Source organism: Lactuca virosa, chromosome 9 (genome assembly GCF_052849685.1).
Source record: "Lactuca virosa cultivar CGN04683 chromosome 9, Lactuca_virosa_CGN04683_v6, whole genome shotgun sequence".
NCBI classification, from domain to species: domain Eukaryota; kingdom Viridiplantae; phylum Streptophyta; class Magnoliopsida; order Asterales; family Asteraceae; genus Lactuca; species Lactuca virosa.
The window spans coordinates 231,067,008-231,084,967 of record NC_136434.1 but is presented as its reverse complement, the minus strand read 5'-3'; positions in this window follow the sequence as shown (position 1 = coordinate 231,084,967).

Here is a 17,960-nt window from a genome sequence, read left to right as displayed (position 1 = left end):
TATTTGTTTATGTGGTATTTTGGGGAACTCACTAAGCTTCGTGCTTACAGTTTTTGTGTAAAATGTGTTTCAGGTGCATCTCAAGATCGCGTGAAGGCGGAGGCATGATTGTACACATCCGTCGGTTTATGGAGATTTGAGGATTTTGGGATAGACTAATATTGTCTTGATAATAACTTACAATATATGTGATGACATGAATTTATGAGTAATATTTTGAGAAATAAAAATGAAAAATTTGTCTTGAAATTTTTGGCGTCACAATTTGGTATCAGAGCCTTGGTTTGAGGGATTCGGGCACACCCTCGCGTATGTCTGGACTCAAACTGAGGAGTTGATGACTTTTAAAAGAGAATGATTTTTCATTACATGATTTTTTCATACAGATTAAAGAGTGTTGTAAGAAGATCCGAAGCGGTGTGTACAATCAGCCAGAGCCCGAGCGCTGATTTCCCAAAATACCCTTACTTGATTATGTGTTGTTATTATAAGCTGATAGATATGCATGCTAGTTTAGGGCTAGGGACCTGCTTAGAATTGCATGCTAGTGTGCCTGCTTAGGAGAGATGCCTTTATGCCTGTTATGTGAGTTGGTAGTGTTGCATATGTATGATTAGAGATCTCCAAGGATTTGAGAGGTAGGATTGCCTGAGTTCGGTAATGCCTTTTGTGCTGTGGATAGAGCAATTGCAGTTGAATGTTAGAGTGGTCTTATGAGCTGGTGGAGTTTTCTCAATGCCCGAATGTTTCTTGCTTTGTGCTTGGTGGAACTCATGAGTGATGCGAGTTAGCTAGAATAGCTAAATGACATTGCGAGGAGTTCCTCAGAAGCTAATGGTAGAGAAGTGTGGGAACCTAGGAGATCCTAGGGAGTAATTTCCGTATGATGAGTGCGTTGTTTAGAGGTCATTATTCGCTGGGGAGCGAGCATGTGGAATGGGATTGGTCGACAGAGAAGGTTGAGCAGCTACTTAGGAAATCTGGGGCGATCCTTGTGGAAAGTATGGGTAGATGTGGAAGGTAGTATTGGGCCCGTACTACTGAAAGCAGAGGACTCATACTCGAAACAAGGAGAATTCCAGAGTTTCTAAGTAGCAGGTTGAGGGGAGATAACATGGTTCAAGTACCATGATTCGTAGCAGAGTATGTTTCCATCTGTACCAGTTATCTGGTTGTGGTTGTTCAGAATGAGAGTGGATATGGTAAATTATGGGGCCAGAGGGCCATGTCGGTCAAGCTTAAATGGAGTATACCTTGCGAGGAAAAATTGAGTTTAGATCTCGAGGGATTTGGCTGGTGAGGTGCCAGTTGGAGTCGCAAGACTCAAAAAGGAAGTGGAGACAATGCGTTGTAGAGGATTGTAGTCTGAATTGAGTGATCGGCCGATGGATTATGATGGCAATTTCTATGACGAGAATTATATTATTCCCGCTTTCCGTTTTGGAGGGAAGGTTCAGTGAGCTTCTGATTTCAGAGATTAGAGGAAGAACCCGTGGGGTACCAGATAGTCACGGTATTAGTATCGAAGGGATTTTGTGGTATGAATGACTTGAGTTATTCTTATGTCGGGAAGGAGTCATCAGTGGGGACTGTGACAGACGGGGACAAGGATGCGCCTCAATTGAGTATGGTAAGGCGTATTCTAGCAATAGTTCCAGGTAACCAGGGGGGAGTATCTCGGGACGACGAACTTCGTTGTTTATGCTGTGAGTCGACTGTGAGAGTGAGGTCTCCTGTTCCTATGTCGATTCTTGCAATGGGGTGTTGGTTGAGGATTCAGAGAATGACGTGTGCGATGGTCCATTATTTCCAGATAAGAGTCAGTGCTATTTCAGGACTGTCGAATTATTTGATTATGCAACGGAATAAGATTCTGGGTGACTGGAGGCAGTCAAATTGTGAGGTTTCCGAGGTTTCCATCGAAGAATCAGAATACTTGGAGTTGCTTGGTCTTTATATAGAAGGTCATCGAGTGTTGTGTGGTACGCTCTAAGAGTTGGGTATGGTATATCTGGTGAGCCAGTTTGTAGTGTGGTCAGGTTAGTATGCCAATTGGCGATGGTTCGAACACTAAGTGGGGGATAATTGGGTATTCGGTTGGGAGGATCATCAATCTGTTTAAGTTGCAGTGCAGAAGATTGGGTTATGGGGATCTACAGTCCGGGTATATGAGACTTGGGTCTTGTGGTAGCCAAGGCAAGGTACAGAGCGAGATGATGCATGTTGTATGTGCTCAGGAGAGAATGAGTGTGTTCACGGAAGGTAGCCGTTGGACATGGATCTTATTGTGGTCAGCGTTTCTTTCGGATACGCCAATGTTCGAGTTTCAAGGAGGTTAGGTTGTTGAGGTCAAGTTTTGATTGTTGACAGATTTGCTAGTTCAACGTATAGATTGCTATCTATACTCTAGGAGGGGCATCAATTGATTTGTCAATCAACTTCAGAGTCGGTATGTGTAGTTTCGCATGGGTTTTGATCAGTAGAGGATGGGGTTGTGGATTGTCGTCAACGCGTTCTCGGTCATTGACGATTCCTCCGTACTCCAAATTATGAGTTGGAGTACTTCAAAGGTTTCGAGTTGTGTAAGTTGAAAATCAATGGTCATGGCAAGCTATCGAGAGATTCTGTGATTGTGTATCGTGGTATCCAAGTATGATGCCTTAAATTGTTGGATTATTATAAGACTCAGGTTTGCTTTGATGGCAAGCGGGACATCGAAACGACTATTATCTATTCCAGTTGTGGACCCATCAGTTAATTGTCGCCAGACGGGGATTGTCCAAGGATGTAAATTGTATTGATGGAAAGTGCTTTGTTGCGACAATTGTCGACACGAGTAGTGGTGCTTAATCTGGGTGGGTGTGCGCACCTATCTATGTTGGATCGCGAAGCTTGAGTTTAGTGAACTCAGTATGGTGATGGTTTGATGATGAGATTGTGGGATTGTTCGGTAAACTAATGGATGTGAGGTGGTAAGAGAGTGGATGGATCTAGGTGGGAGTAATCACTTAGGACTGTCGGGAAAGACCATAAGATGAGCCCATGGTGAGTGAGGGAGTGTCATAAGACTACGGGGAGCCGTAGCATTTACTAGCCAGTGAGAGAGCGTTGTAAGACTGCGCGGAGCCATAGCATTCACTAGTCAGTGAGAGAGTGTTGTATGACTGCGGGGAGCCGTAGCATTCACTAGTCAGTGAGATAGTGTTGTAAGACTACGGGGAGCTGTTGCATTCACTAGTTAGTGAAAGAGTGTTGTAAGATTGCGGGGATCTGTAGCATTTACTAGTCAGTGAGAGAGTGTTGTAAGACTGCGGGAGCCGTAGCATTTAATAGTGGATGATATGTTGATTTTTGGTAGTGATTTAGAAGTAGTTGATAAAACAAAGAAATTCTTATCTTCTAGTTTTTAAATGAAAGACCTAGGGGGAGGGGGCTGAGGTGATTCTTAGTATAAGAATCAAAAAAGGAAACAATGGGATTTCAATTTCTCAATCTCATTACATTGAGAAGATATTGAAAAAGTTTAGGTTTGATAATTGTTCTCTAGTTAGCACTCCTATAGATCCTAGTCTTAAGCTTCTACCTAATAGAGGATCTCTAGTGTCTCAAGTTGAATACTCAAGGGCTATTGGTTGTCTGATATATGCCATGATTAACATTAGGCCTGATATAGCATATGTTGTGGGAAGGCTTAGTAGATATACTAGTAATCCTAGTTCACGTCATTGAAAAGTTGTGAGTAAAGTATGCAAGTACTTGAAAGGGGCCATGAATTATGGTTTAACTTTTACTGGATATCCTTATGTTTTTAAAGGTTATTATGATGCCAGCTGGATTAACAACTTAGAGGATCACTCCTCTACAAGTGGTTGGGTGTTTCTTTTTGGAGGAGGTGCCGTTTCGAAAAAGTTTACAATTTGTTGGGTCAAAATTATGGTTTATATACTTTACTTTTCTAGGAAAATGTATTTTTCAGTGTTTACGGTTTCGTTTACGGTCAGGGTGTTTACGGTCTGTTGTGACCGTAAACCTGTTTACGGTCTGCCTGACCGTAATCAGGTTTACGGTTTGTCTTCCTATAAATATAGGTGTAAGGGGTGAGGAGTGGTGTGAATGCATGAGTGAGTGGAGAGCTTAAGTGTGTGTTTTCCAAGGTGTTCTAGAGAGAGAAACAAGAGAGAAGAAGAGAGTGTGTGTGAATCTATTGTAAGGATCTTCATTCATATCTTCAATACATCATAGATTCAAGTTATTCTTCTTCTCCTTCTTCTTCATTTGATATGGCATCATCCGTTTGATTGGGATTCCGCACCATCAAACGGATCTGATTGATACACAAGCAGATTGGGGACTTACAATTGGTATTAGAGCTTGGATTGTATCAGTCAATTTTGTCAGATCTGGAGCTTATTTGATCTTATTTTTGAAGGATTTCTGCGTTTTGGATAGATCTTGGCAAAATAAGGGGGGTTTGTTCTTCGTGTTTTTGATAAAAAAGAGTTTTTGATCGAGTTTTGGAGCTAAAAAGTCAAAAATCGTTGTTTTTGGTCGTAACCAGCGAGGGGGTGGCGGCGTGTACGGCCAGCAGTTAGGGTTTCCCCGGTTTACGGTCCGAGTTTACGGTCAGCATCGCACGTGTACGGTCGACGTTTCCGGTCCACGCCTCGGATTCGTGGTCAGCCTCGCATAGTGTCCGAAGTTAGCACCTCGCATGTTCAGCAATCTCGTTCAGCAAGTTTCACAGCAGTCGTCCTCGCAAGAGCGTTCATATAAAAAGGAAATCGGATTTTTGGAGGTGCTGGGGATCGAACCCAGGTCTCTCGCCTCAGCATCACACGCGTCTTACCAATTGCTCTAGGCTGTCACTTGTTATTTCTCTTCCGAATTTAATTCATAAAGTGTACCTCTCGGTTCCAACTTTCGCATTTTTGTCAATTTCAGCCCAAAATCAATTTCCTTTTATTTTTAAATTCCTTTTTCAACCCAAAAAATTTTAGTTTTTAGTTTTTGACTTTTAATTTTGACTTTTTACTTAAAATTTTGACTTTGACTTTAAAGTTTGACCTTTGACTTTAAATTTTGACTTTCTCGTTTGACTTTAAAATTTTCAAATTTAGCTTTTCGGTTTGACTTTGAAGTTTGACTTTTAAGTTTGACCTTTTAAATTTGACTTTTAGGGTTGACTTTTGAGTTTTTAGTCAAAGGGCATTTTTTTTAGAATGAGTTCCTCATCCATTCCGGTAAATGAAGTTTCATGTACTCCATCTTGTGAAGCTACGATTAAATTTCTTCGCGAACAAATTGATTTGCTAAAAAGGGAAAAATGAGGACCTAAAATACGAAGGATATCAACTTAGGAAAGGTCAGAAACTATTAAAAGCACAATTAGAAGCCAAAATCAAGGATTTCCGAAAGCTTCAAGAAGATTACAGCAAGAAGTGTGAGAATTATGATCATATTAAAAGCAAACATGCTGCTGTAACTGAAGAACTTGACACTTTGAAAATTAAGTGTGGAAAAACTAATGTTAGTTTCAAAAATTATAATGCGTCAAGTAAGACAGTCGAGTCCTTAGTAGAAAAACAATTGAGTTTTAAAGATAATCAAACCAAGGGTTTAGGCTATCACAGTGTGACACCTCCTTTTAATCACAACTATAACCCACCCCTTGAGACCAATGAGGAAGAAATGCCTGCTCAGTATGGCCAAATCCCTGCTCCAGCTTCAGTTAAGACTGAACAATCAGGGCCAACTGAGGGTGTTGAGGTCAAGAATACTGATGTTTCTACTTCCTGTGCAGGTAAAGTAGCGGAATATGAGAACAAGGAGAACACTATTGAACAAACCAATGTCACCTTAAACTTTGAATCTGTTGCTTCTAACTCAGTTACTTCTGATCAACCTGCTGTTGGTAAATACAGGCCACCAATTCACGCTAAAAAGAGTGCCTGCTGTAATTGTGCTTGTAGGAACAACCAGAAACAAGGCAAGGATACTCCACCAGGGGCAGGAAGAAACAACTTCACAGTGAAGAAAAAGACATGTTTTCCCTGTGGAACACCTGGGCACATTGCCAGAAATTGTCCTAATCGCGCATACGTTCCCTACTATGCACAAGGTTGGCAGAACGTGCCAAGTGGGAGATTCTACAAAAGAAATCATTCGAGGTCACAATCGCGCAATGGTGACTGGAATGCGCAGAAGGCCAAGAATCCAACTCCCAACAACAAGAAGGGAATGCCGGCCAAGAAGCCAAATCCAAGAGATGCTCCAGTGAAGCCAAAATCAAAGTCATCTCAACGGCCAGCTACAAGTTCAAAATAAAGTGCCAAGCCACCCATCCGCTCTAAAAAGAAATGGGTTAAACCTAACTACAGATGGGTACCAAAGGTTCAATATCCCAAATTTTCTAATGATTCTAATATTTCTACATCTTCTGTTTGTGATAAGAAGGATATGTCATGGGAGAGAGTATCTTGCATAGATGACAAAGGTCAACCCAGTGTCAAAATGGATTGGGTTCCAAAGACCAACTGATCCCGCTCTGTGTCGGAGCAGCTATGGAGGCATATCATCAGACCTCGGTTTGTTGGTAGTGGCTGTTCCAGGCACATGATAGGGGACATCTCTCAACTGTACAACATTCAGACCTTTGTTTGAGAGTATGTGTCCTTTTGCGGGAAAGGAGGAAAGGAAGAGATCACAAATGGGGTTAGTGCTTAATGACATGAAGAATTTTCGGATCTGTTCTGAGATTATGTGTGCTGTTCTCAGACCTTCTGGATGCAAATTCAATCGGTGAATTACGGTTTGCGTTTTCTTCTCTATACTCCTGAGTTTATCTTACTCTGATTCCTTTTAAAGACAATTTTTCGTTAGTAGGTATTATTGGGAAGTGATATGAAGTATAGTGCTAAAGGGCAATTTATGATGCGTGTAATGCACTTAAGCCGAATTGTCTAGACTCTGTATTCATTGTACTGGTAGGCACAAAGGATTCAAAAGGACTAGACATTGATTGACCATGAAAGGACTAGACAATATAGACTTAGATAGTTTCATTTGGACTGACAATACGACGCTCGGGTAGATTGAGCAGTGAGATAAACATGGGAACCTGCGAGATACACCAAAAGTTAATTATCTAGAACTGTGGCTCAACATTTCCTTTATGTACAGACTTATGTCCTTAATTCTGGTTCTGATAGGGCGACTGGGGGGGTTCTAATAAAGTAGGTCTGTAGGAAATTATTTTCTTGCTTTCTATCTGTCAGTCATATGTTGCTTCCTCTGCGTGATTGGAAAAGATCCGACCTAGATTGCAATTAATGCAACTCTAATTCTACGCACCTCCTTATCTATGAAGTTCTTTCTATCTGTTAGTCATATGCTGTCTCCTCTGCGTGATTGAAATGATACGACCTGGAACACAACATATGCAACATTCTACTTCTCAATCCCTCTATCCTAGTTAGCCATATGTTGTCCCCTCTGCGTGATTGAAAGAGATCCGACCTGGGACACAACATATGCACCTATTTCTATATCTGACTTCTTTCTTAATGATTGAATACTCACCTAAAGTAAGGAGTTCTTTGGAAGTTCTTGATTACCGGGGTATATCGGGAAGTGGGAAACACGTTCTAGTACATCTAAAATTGAACCATTTAATAGGTTGTCTGTAGATCTCGTTCCTCAATTTAAGTGGACAAAAATATCCTTGGTCGTCGTCAGCTAAATGTTCATTTAGGAATATATATCACAATGACTTGTCACTTATAATCTGTCCAAATTGTCAACATCCTTTGTGTTTAAGTGGACCACAATACCGGTGATTGACCAGATCTAGACATGCAGGCGTGTGCTGATAAACGATATTGGATTTCTTGACAACTTTGATCCCAAATATTTTCGTTTTTGTTAAATTTGTTCATAGTTTTCCTCTATGCACAAATTTAGAGGGGAGAATTAAAAAAAATTCAAAAATCAAACAAAAATCAGAAAAATAAAAAAAAATTGAAAAATAGTGTTATTTCTTGTTTAGAAAAATCAGAAAATCCAAAAATATTTTTGTTTCTGTTTTATTTTTTCAGAAAATATGAAAAACCCAAAAATATTGTGTGCTAAAGTTTTCTTTTAGTTTTTCTTTGTCTTGAAAAATGAATTCAGATGTAGATGAGACTCATGGAGTCTGTATCGAGATTTCTGAGCCGAAGCTTCATCCGTGAGCATCGAAGAATTCTCATTCGAAGGAGCAAGAAATGAAGATTATTCTTTCAACATTCAATCCTTCAACCCCAGAAGCAAGGTGAAGCTGACTTGAAGATTATGTGACAGATTGCATTCAAGCCTCCTCAATCAATTTGTTGCTATCTATAAACCTGCTGAAGTGATCTAGAAGATTTGTTCTCTCTGATGTTCTCTCTGAAGATTCTCAAGCTGAAAGCGCCATCTTTCAACAATCTCTACAAGAAGCCTCCTCACCCAATGTGCGTTCAGAGTCAAATTTTGAAGACAAGGACAACTGCTCAAGATGAAGTCATTCGTTGAAGATTCATCAAGTTCATCTTGAAGTTGTGAAGAATTTGAAGATTAATGCTGAAGCGAAGCTCTCGATGAAGATTGAAAAGAAAAGGCAGCTACTTTTTAGGGGAAGGTTGTTGGGTCAATTAAGAAAAGAAAGCTATAAACCAAGGGGGAGATTGTTGGGTCAAAATTATGGTTTATACTTTACTTTTCTAGGAAAATGTATTTTTCAATGTTTACGGTTTCGTTTACGGTCAGGGTGTTTACGGTCTGTTGTGACTGTAAACCTGTTTACGGTCTGCCTGACCGTAATCAGGTTTACGGTCCGTCTTCTTATAAATATAGGTGTAAGGGGTGAGGAGTGTTGTGAATGCCTGAGTGAGTGGAGAGCTTAAGTGTGTGTATTCCAAGGTGTTCTAGAGAGAGAAACAAGAGATAAGAAGAGAGTGTGTGTGAATCTATTGTAAGGATCTTCATTCATATCTTCAATACATCATAGATTCAAGTTATTCTTCTTCCCCTTCTTCTTCTTTTGATCTGGCATCATCCGTTTGATTGGGATTCCGCACCATCAAACGGATCTGATTGATATACAAGCAGATTGGGGACTTACAACTATAACCCACCCCTTGAGACCAATGAGGAAGAAATGCATGCTCAGTATGGCCAAACCCCTGCTCCAGCTTCAGTTAAGACTGAACACTCAGGGCCAACTGAGGGTGTTGAGGTGAAGAATACTGATGTTTCTACTTCCTGTGCAGGTAAAGTAGCGGAAGATGAGAACAAGGAGAACACTATTGAACAAACCAATGTCTCCTTAAACTCTGAATCTATTGCTTCTAACTCAGTTACTTCTGATCAACCTGCTGTTGGTAAATACAGGCCACCAATTCACGCTAAACAGAGTGCCTGCTGTAATTGTGCATGTAGGAACAACCAGAAACAAGGCAAGGATACGCCACCAGGGGCAGGAAGAAACAACTTCACAGTGAAGAAAAAGACATGTTTTCACTGTGGAACACCTGGGCACATTGCCAGAAATTGTCCTAATCGCGCATACGTTCCCTACTATGCACAAGGCTGGCAGAACGTGCCAAGTGGGAGATTCTACAAAAGAAATCATTCGAGGTCACAATCGCGCAATGGTGACTGGAATGCGCAGAAGGCCAAGAATCCAACTCCCAACAACAAGAAGGGAATGCCGGCCAAGAAGCCAAATCCAAGAGATGCTCCCATGAAGCCAAAATCAAAGTCATCTCAATGGCCAGCTTCAAGTTCAAAATAAAGTGCCGAGGCACCCATCCGCTCTAAAAAGAAATGGGTTAAACCTAACTACAGATGGGTACCAAAGGTTCAATCTCCCAAATCTTCTAATGATTCTAATATTTCTACATCTTCTGTTTGTGATAAGAAGGATATGTCATGGGAGAGAGTATCTTGCATAGATGACAAAGGTCAACCCAGTTTCAAAATGGATTGGGTTCCAAAGACCAACTGATCCCGCTCTGTGTCGGAGCAGCTATGGAGGCATATCATCAGACTTCGGTTTGTTGGTAGTGGCTGTTCCAGGCACATGATAGGGGACATCTCCCAACTGTACAACATTCAGACCTTTGTTTGAGAGTATGTGTCCTTTTGCGGGAAAGGAGGAAAGGAAGAGATCACAAATGGGGTTAGTGCTTAATGACATGAAGAATTTTCGGATCTGTTCTGAGATTATGTGTGCTGTTCTCAGACCTTCTGGATGCAAATTCAATCGGTGAATTACGGTTTGCGTTTTCTTCTCTATACTCCTGAGTTTATCTTACTCTGATTCCTTTTAAAGACAATTTTTCGTTAGTAGGTATTATTGGGAAGTGATATGAAGTATAGTGCTAAAGGGCAATTTATGATGCGTGTAATGCACTTAAGCCAAATTGTCTAGACTCTGTATTCAATGTGCTGGTAGGCACAAAGGATTCAAAAGGACTAGACATTGATTGACCATGAAAGGACTAGACAATATAGACTTAGATAGTTTCATTTGGACTGACAATACGACGCTCGGGTAGATTGAGCAGTGAGATAAACATGGGAACCTGCGAGATACACTAAAAGTTAATTATCTAGAACTGTGGCTCAACATTTCGTTGATGTACGGACTTATGTCCTTAATTCTGGTTCTGATAGGGCGACTGGGGGGTTCTAATAAAGTAGGTCTGTAGGAAATTATTTTCTTGCTTTCTATCTGTCAGTCATATGTTGCTTCCTCTGCGTGATTGGAAGAGATCCGACCTGGATTGCAATTAATGCAACTCTAATTCTACCCACCTCCTTATCTATGAAGTTCTTTCTATCTGTTAGTCATATGCTGTCTCCTCTGCGTGATTGAAATGATACGACCTGGAACACAGCATATGCAACATTCTACTTCTCAATCCCTCTATCCTAGTTAGCCATATGTTGTCCCCTCTGCGTGATTGAAAGAGATCCGACCTGGGACACAACATATGCACCTATTTCTATATCTGACTTCTTTCTTAATGATTGAATACTCACCTAAAGTAAGGAGTTCTTTGGAAGTTCTTGATTACCGGGGTATATCGGGAAGTGGGAAACACGTTCTAGTACATCTAAAATTGAACCATTTAATAGGTTGTCTGTAGATCTCGTTCCTCAATTTAAGTGGACAACAATATCCTTGGTCGTCGTCAGCTAAATGTTCATTTAGGAATATATATCACAATGACTTGTCACTTATAATCTCTCCAAATTGTCAACATCCTTTGTGTTTAAGTGGACCACAATACCGGTGATTGACCAGATCTAGACATGCAGGCGTGTGCTGATAAACGATATTGGATTGCTTGACAACTTTGATCCCAAATATTTTCGTTTTTGTTAAATTTGTTCATAGTTTTCCTCTATGCACAAATTTAGAGGGGAGAATTAAAAAAAATTCAAAAATCAAACAAAAATCAGAAAAATAAAAAAAATCCAAAAATAGTGTTATTTCTTGTTTAGAAAAATCAGAAAATCCAAAAATATTTTTGTTTCTGTTTTATTTTTTCAGAAAACATGAAAAACCCAAAAATATTGTGTGCTAAAGTTTTCTTTTAGTTTTTCTTTGTCTTGAAAAATGAATTCAGATGTAGATGAGACTCATGTAGTCTGTATCGAGATTTCTGAGCCGAAGCTTCATCCGTGAGCATCGAAGAATTCTCATTCGAAGGAGCAAGAAATGAAGATTATTCTTTCAACATTCAATCCTTCAACCCCAGAAGCAAGGTGAAGCTGACTTGAAGATTATGTGACAGATTGCATTTAAGCCTCCTCAATCAATTTGCTGCTATCTATAAACCTGCTGAAGTGATCTAGAGGATTTGTTCTCTCTGATGTTCTCTCTGAAGATTCTCAAGCTGAAAGCGCCATCTTTAAACAATCTCTACAAGAAGCCTCCTCACCCAATGTGCGTTCAGAGTCAAATTTTGAAGACAAGGTCAACTGCTCAAGATGAAGTCATTCGTTGAAGATTCATCAAGTTCATCTTGAAGTTGTGAAGAATTTGAAGATTAATGCTGAAGCCAAGCTCTCGATGAAGATTGACAAGAAAAGGCAACTACTTTTTAGGGGAAGGTTGTTGGGTCAATTAAGAAAAGAAAGCTATAAACCAAGGGGGAGATTGTTGGGTCAAAATTATGGTTTATACTTTACTTTTCTAGGAAAATGTATTTTTCAGTGTTTATGGTTTCGTTTACGGTCAGGGTGTTTACGGTCTGTTGTGACTGTAAACCTGTTTACGGTCTGCCTGACCGTAATCAGGTTTACGGTCCGTCTTCTTATAAATATAGGTGTAAGGGGTGAGGAGTGGTGTGAATGCCTGAGTGAGTGGATAGCTTAAGTGTGTGTATTCCAAGGTGTTCTAGAGAGAGAAACAAGAGAGAAGAAGAGAGTGTGTGTGAATCTATTGTAAGGATCTTCATTTATATCTTCAATACATCATAGATTCAAGCTATTCTTCTTCCCCTTCTTCTTCTTTTGATATGGCATCATCCGTTTGATTGGAATTCTGCACCATCAAACGGATCTGATTGATACACAAGCAGATTGGGGACTTACAACTATAACCCACCCCTTGAGACCAATGAGGAAGAAATGCCTGCTCAGTGTGGCCAAACCCCTGCTCCAGCTTCAGTTAAGACTGAACAATCAGGGCCAACTGAGGGTGTTGAGGTGAAGAATACTGATGTTTCTACTTCCTGTGCAGGTAAAGTAGCGGAAGATGAGAACAAGGAGAACACTATTGAACAAACCAATGTCTCCTTAAACTCTGAATCTATTGCTTCTAACTCAGTTACTTCTGATCAACCTGCTGTTGGTAAATACAGGCCACCAATTCACGCTAAACAGAGTGCCTGCTGTAATTGTGCATGTAGGAACAACCAGAAACAAGGCAAGGATACGCCACCAGGGACAGGAAGAAACAACTTCACAGTGAAGAAAAAGACATATTTTCACTGTGGAACACCTGGGAACATTGCCAGGAATTGTCCTAATCGCGCATACGTTCCCTACTATGCACAAGGCTGGCAGAACGTGCCAAGTGGGAGATTCTACAAAAGGAATCATTCGAGGTCACAATCGCGCAATGGTGACTGGAATGCGCAGAAGGCCAAGAATCCAACTCCCAACAACAAGAAGGGAATGCCGGCCAAGAAGCCAAATCCAAGAGATGCTCCCGTGAAGCCAAAATCAAAGTCATCTCAATGGCCAGCTTCAAGTTAAAAATCAAGTGTCGAGGCACCCATCCGCTCTAAAAAGAAATGGGTTAAACCCAACTACAGATGGGTACCAAAGGTTCAATATCCCAAATCTTCTGATGATTCTAATTATTCTACATATTCTGTTTGTGATAAGCGGGATATGTTATGGGAGAGAGTATCTTGCATAGATGACAAAGGTCAACCCAGTTTCAAAATGGACTTGGTTCCAAAGGCCAACTGATCCCGCTCTGTGTCGGAGCAGCTATGGAGGCATATCATCAGACTTCGGTTTGTTGGTAGTGGCTGTTCCAGGCACATGATAGGGGACATCTCTCAACTGTACAACATTCAGACCTTTGTTTGAGAGTATGTGTCCTTTTGCGGGAAAGGAGGAAAGGAAGAGATCACAAATGGGGTTAGTGCTTAATGACATGAAGAATTTTCGGATCTGTTCTGAGATTATGTGTGTTGTTCTCAGACCTTCTGGATGCAAATTCAATCGGTGAATTACGGTTTGCATTTTCTTCTCTATACTCCTGAGTTTATCTTACTCTGATTCCTTTTAAAGACAATTTTTCGTTAGTAGGTATTATTGGGAAGTGATATGAAGTATAGTGCTAAAGGGCAATTTATGATGCGTGTAATGCACTTAAGCCGAATTGTCTAGACTCTTTATTCAATGTGCTGGTATGCACAAAGGATTCAAAAGGACTAGACATTGATTGACCATGAAAGGACTAGACAATATAGACTTAGATAGTTTCATTTGGACTGACAAGACGACGCTCGGGTAGATTGAGCAGTGAGATAAACATGGGAACCTGCGAGATACACTAAAAGTTAATTATCTAGAACTGTGGCTCAACATATCCTTGATGTACGGACTTATGTCCTTAATTCTGGTTCTGATAGGGCGACTGGGGGGTTCTAATAAAGTAGGTATGTAGGAAATTATTTTCTTGCTTTCTATCTGTCAGTCATATGTTGCTTCCTCTGCGTGATTGGAAGAGATCCGACCTGGATTGCGACATATGCAACTCTAATTCTACGCACCTCCTTATCTATGAAATTCTTTCTATCTGTCAGGCATATGCTGTCTCCTCTACGTGATTGAAATGATCCGACCTGGAACACAGCATATGCAACATTCTACTTCTCAATCCCTCTATCCTAGTTAGCCATATGTTGTCCCCTCTGCGTGATTGAAAGAGATCCGACCTGGGACACAACATATGCACCTATTTCTATATCTGACTTCTTTCTTAATGATTGAATACTCACCTAAAGTAAGGAGTTCTTTGGAAGTTCTTGATTACCGGGGTATATCGGGAAGTGGGAAACACGTTCTAGTACATCTAAAATTGAACCATTTAATAGGTTGTCTGTAGATCTCGTTGCTTAATTTAAGTGGACAACAATATCGTTGGCCGTCGTCAGCTAAATGTTCATTTAGGAATATATATCACAATGACTTGTCACTTATAATCTGTCCAAATTGTCAACATCCTTTGTGTTTAAGTGGACCACAATACCGGTGATTGACCAGATCTAGACATGCAGGCGTGTGCTGATAAACGATATTGGATTGCTTGACAACTTTGATCCCAAATATTTTTGTTTTTGTTAAATTTGTTCATAGTTTTCCTCTATGCACAAATTTAGGGGGAGAATAAAAAATAAAAAATAAAAAAAATCAAAAATCAAAATCAAACAAAAATCAGAAAATTAAAAAAAAAATCCAAAAATAGTGTTATTTCTTGTTTAGAAAAATCAGAAAATCCAAAAATATTTTTGTTTCTGTTTTATTTTTTAAAAAAATATGAAAAACCCAAAAATTTTGTGTGCTAAAGTTTTCTTTTAGTTTTGCTTTGTCTTGAAAAATGAATTCAGATGTAGATGAGACTCATGGAGTCTGTATCGAGATTTCTGAGCCGAAGCTTCATCCGTGAGCATCGAAGAATTCTCATTCGAAGGAGCAAGAAATGAAGATTATTCTTTCAACATTCAATCCTTCAACCCCACAAGCAAGGTGAAGCTGACTTGAAGATTATGTGACAGATTGCATTGAAGCCTCCTCAATCAATTTGCTGCTATCTATAAACCTACTGAAGTGATCCAGAAGATTTGTTCTCTCTGATGTTCTCTCTAAAGATTCTCAAGCTGAAAGCGCCATCTTTCAACAATCTCTACAAGAAGCCTCCTCACCCAATGTGCGTTCAGAGTCAAATTTTGAAGACAAGGCCAACTGCTCAAGATGAAATCATTCGTTGAAGATTCATCAAGTTCATCTTGAAGTTGTGAAGAATTTGAAGATTAATGCTGAAGCCAAGCTCTCGATGATGATTGACAAGAAAAGCCAGCTACTTTTTAGGGGGAGCTTGTTGGGTCAATTAAGAAAAGAAAGCTATAAACCAAGGGGGAGATTGTTTGGTCAAAATTATGGTTTATACTTTACTTCTCTAGGAAAATGTATTTTTTAGTGTTTACGGTTTCGTTTACGGTGAGGGTGTTTACGGTCTGTTGTGACCGTAAACCTGTTTACGGTCTGCTTAACCTTAATCAGGTTTACGGTCCGTCTTCCTATAAATATAGGTGTAAGGGGTGAGGAGTGGTGTGAATGCATGAGTGAGTGGAGAGCTTAAGTGTGTATATTCCAAGGTGTTCTAGAGAGAGAAACAAGAGAGAAGAAGAGAGTGTGTGTGAATCTATTGTAAGGATCTTCATTCATATCTTCAATACATCATAGATTCAAGTTATTCTTCGTCCCCTTCTTCTTCTTTTGATCTGGCATCACCCGTTTGATTGGGATTCCGCACCATCAAACGGATCTAATTGATACACAAGCAGATTGGGGACTTACAACTATAACCCACCCCTTGAGACCAATGAGGAAGAAATGCATGCTCAGTATGGCCAAACCCCTGCTCCAGCTTCAGTTAAGACTGAACACTCAGGGCCAACTGAGGGTGTTGAGGTGAAGAATACTGATGTTTCTACTTCCTGTGTAGGTAAAGTAGCGGAAGATGAGAACAAGGAGAACACTATTGAACAAACCAATGTCTCCTTAAACACTGAATCTATTGCTTCTAACTCAGTTACTTCTGATCAACCTGCTGTTGGTAAATACAGGCCACCAATTCACGCTAAACAGAGTGCCTGCTGTAATTGTGCATGTAGGAACAACCAGAAACAAGGCAAGGATACGCCACCAGGGGCAGGAAGAAACAACTTCACAGTGAAGAAAAAGACATGTTTTCACTGTGGAACACCTGGGCACATTTCCAGAAATTGTCCTAATCGCGCATACGTTCCCTACTATGCACAAGGCTGGCAGAACGTGCCAAGTGGGAGATTCTACAAAAGAAATCATTCGAGGTCACAATCGCGCAATGGCGACTGGAATGCGCCGAAGGCCAAGAATCCAACTCCCAACAACAAGAAGGGAATGCCGGCCAAGAAGCCAAATCCAAGAGATGCTCCCGTGAAGCCAAAATCAAAGTCATCTCAATGGCCAGCTTCAAGTTAAAAATCAAGTGCCGAGGCACCCATCCGCTCTAAAAAGAAATGGGTTAAACCCTGTTGGGTTATGAGCATTCTAACACTCCTAAGTGTTCATGCAACCCTAAATACCTTGGATCTATGTTTTCTCTATTATACATACAATTATGAACATCCAAGGTATTATCGTAATCTAGCATACAAAATAATAAATATAACAAGATAGAATACATACCTCTTTGATGTATAATGTCTTCATGAAGCTTGAGTGCCTAGTGCCCCAAGTGTGACACCTCAAATGGTTCACACAACACCAAATACACTTCGAATAACTTGAGAGAAACTTGAACACTCCTTGAAATCGTCTAGCCCTCACACTCACACATTAGTGCACGATTTATTGATCCATGGGATTCTTTTATATGGTGGCTATTAGGGTTACACCATGTAACTCATAACTTTACCAATTCCTTATGGATTTTAACCTCCATGGAGTATCCATGGGTCACCCCATGGACTTAGTCCAACATAAGGAATCTTGGATCACAAGCCCACATATATAAGAATGAATGATTTACACAATCAACCCATATATTTAATTAGTCTCCTTTTGATCACTTAATTAATTCCAAATTAATTCTTGATCAATACTAATTAAATAACCTTATTAATATATTAGAGCTTATAATATATTAACCAACCTTAAGTGTTATTTCTCTCATTATAGTCTATCCAAATGCATGATGCCATGCAACCCAAATGGACCATGCCGGGTCGGGTCAAGTCTTACCAATTATAGTTATGGACTTAGACATTAATCCAACAGTCTCCCACTTGGATAAGTCTAAAACTATTATTGCGTATGACTTCAGGAACCGATCAGCAATCGTAGCTCTCAAAAGCTTCTGTCGAACTCTGACCTTGTCGATGAACTCTGACCTTTGTCAATGACTTGTCCATTAGATAAGGGATCATATATTCCTCCATTCTAGATATCATATGGATTGAGACATGGATTATCAATCATTCTCTCTGTCCATTTGTTGTTTCCCGATTTCCGATTCATGATGACTGACTGATTGAACAAATCAAATCAGTCCTGGCTTGGCCAAGCACTCACATGTATCATCTTTAAATCATCGAGGGGCCCATGGATATCGCTTTTATCCCGAAGGTAAAAGGAATGGATAAACA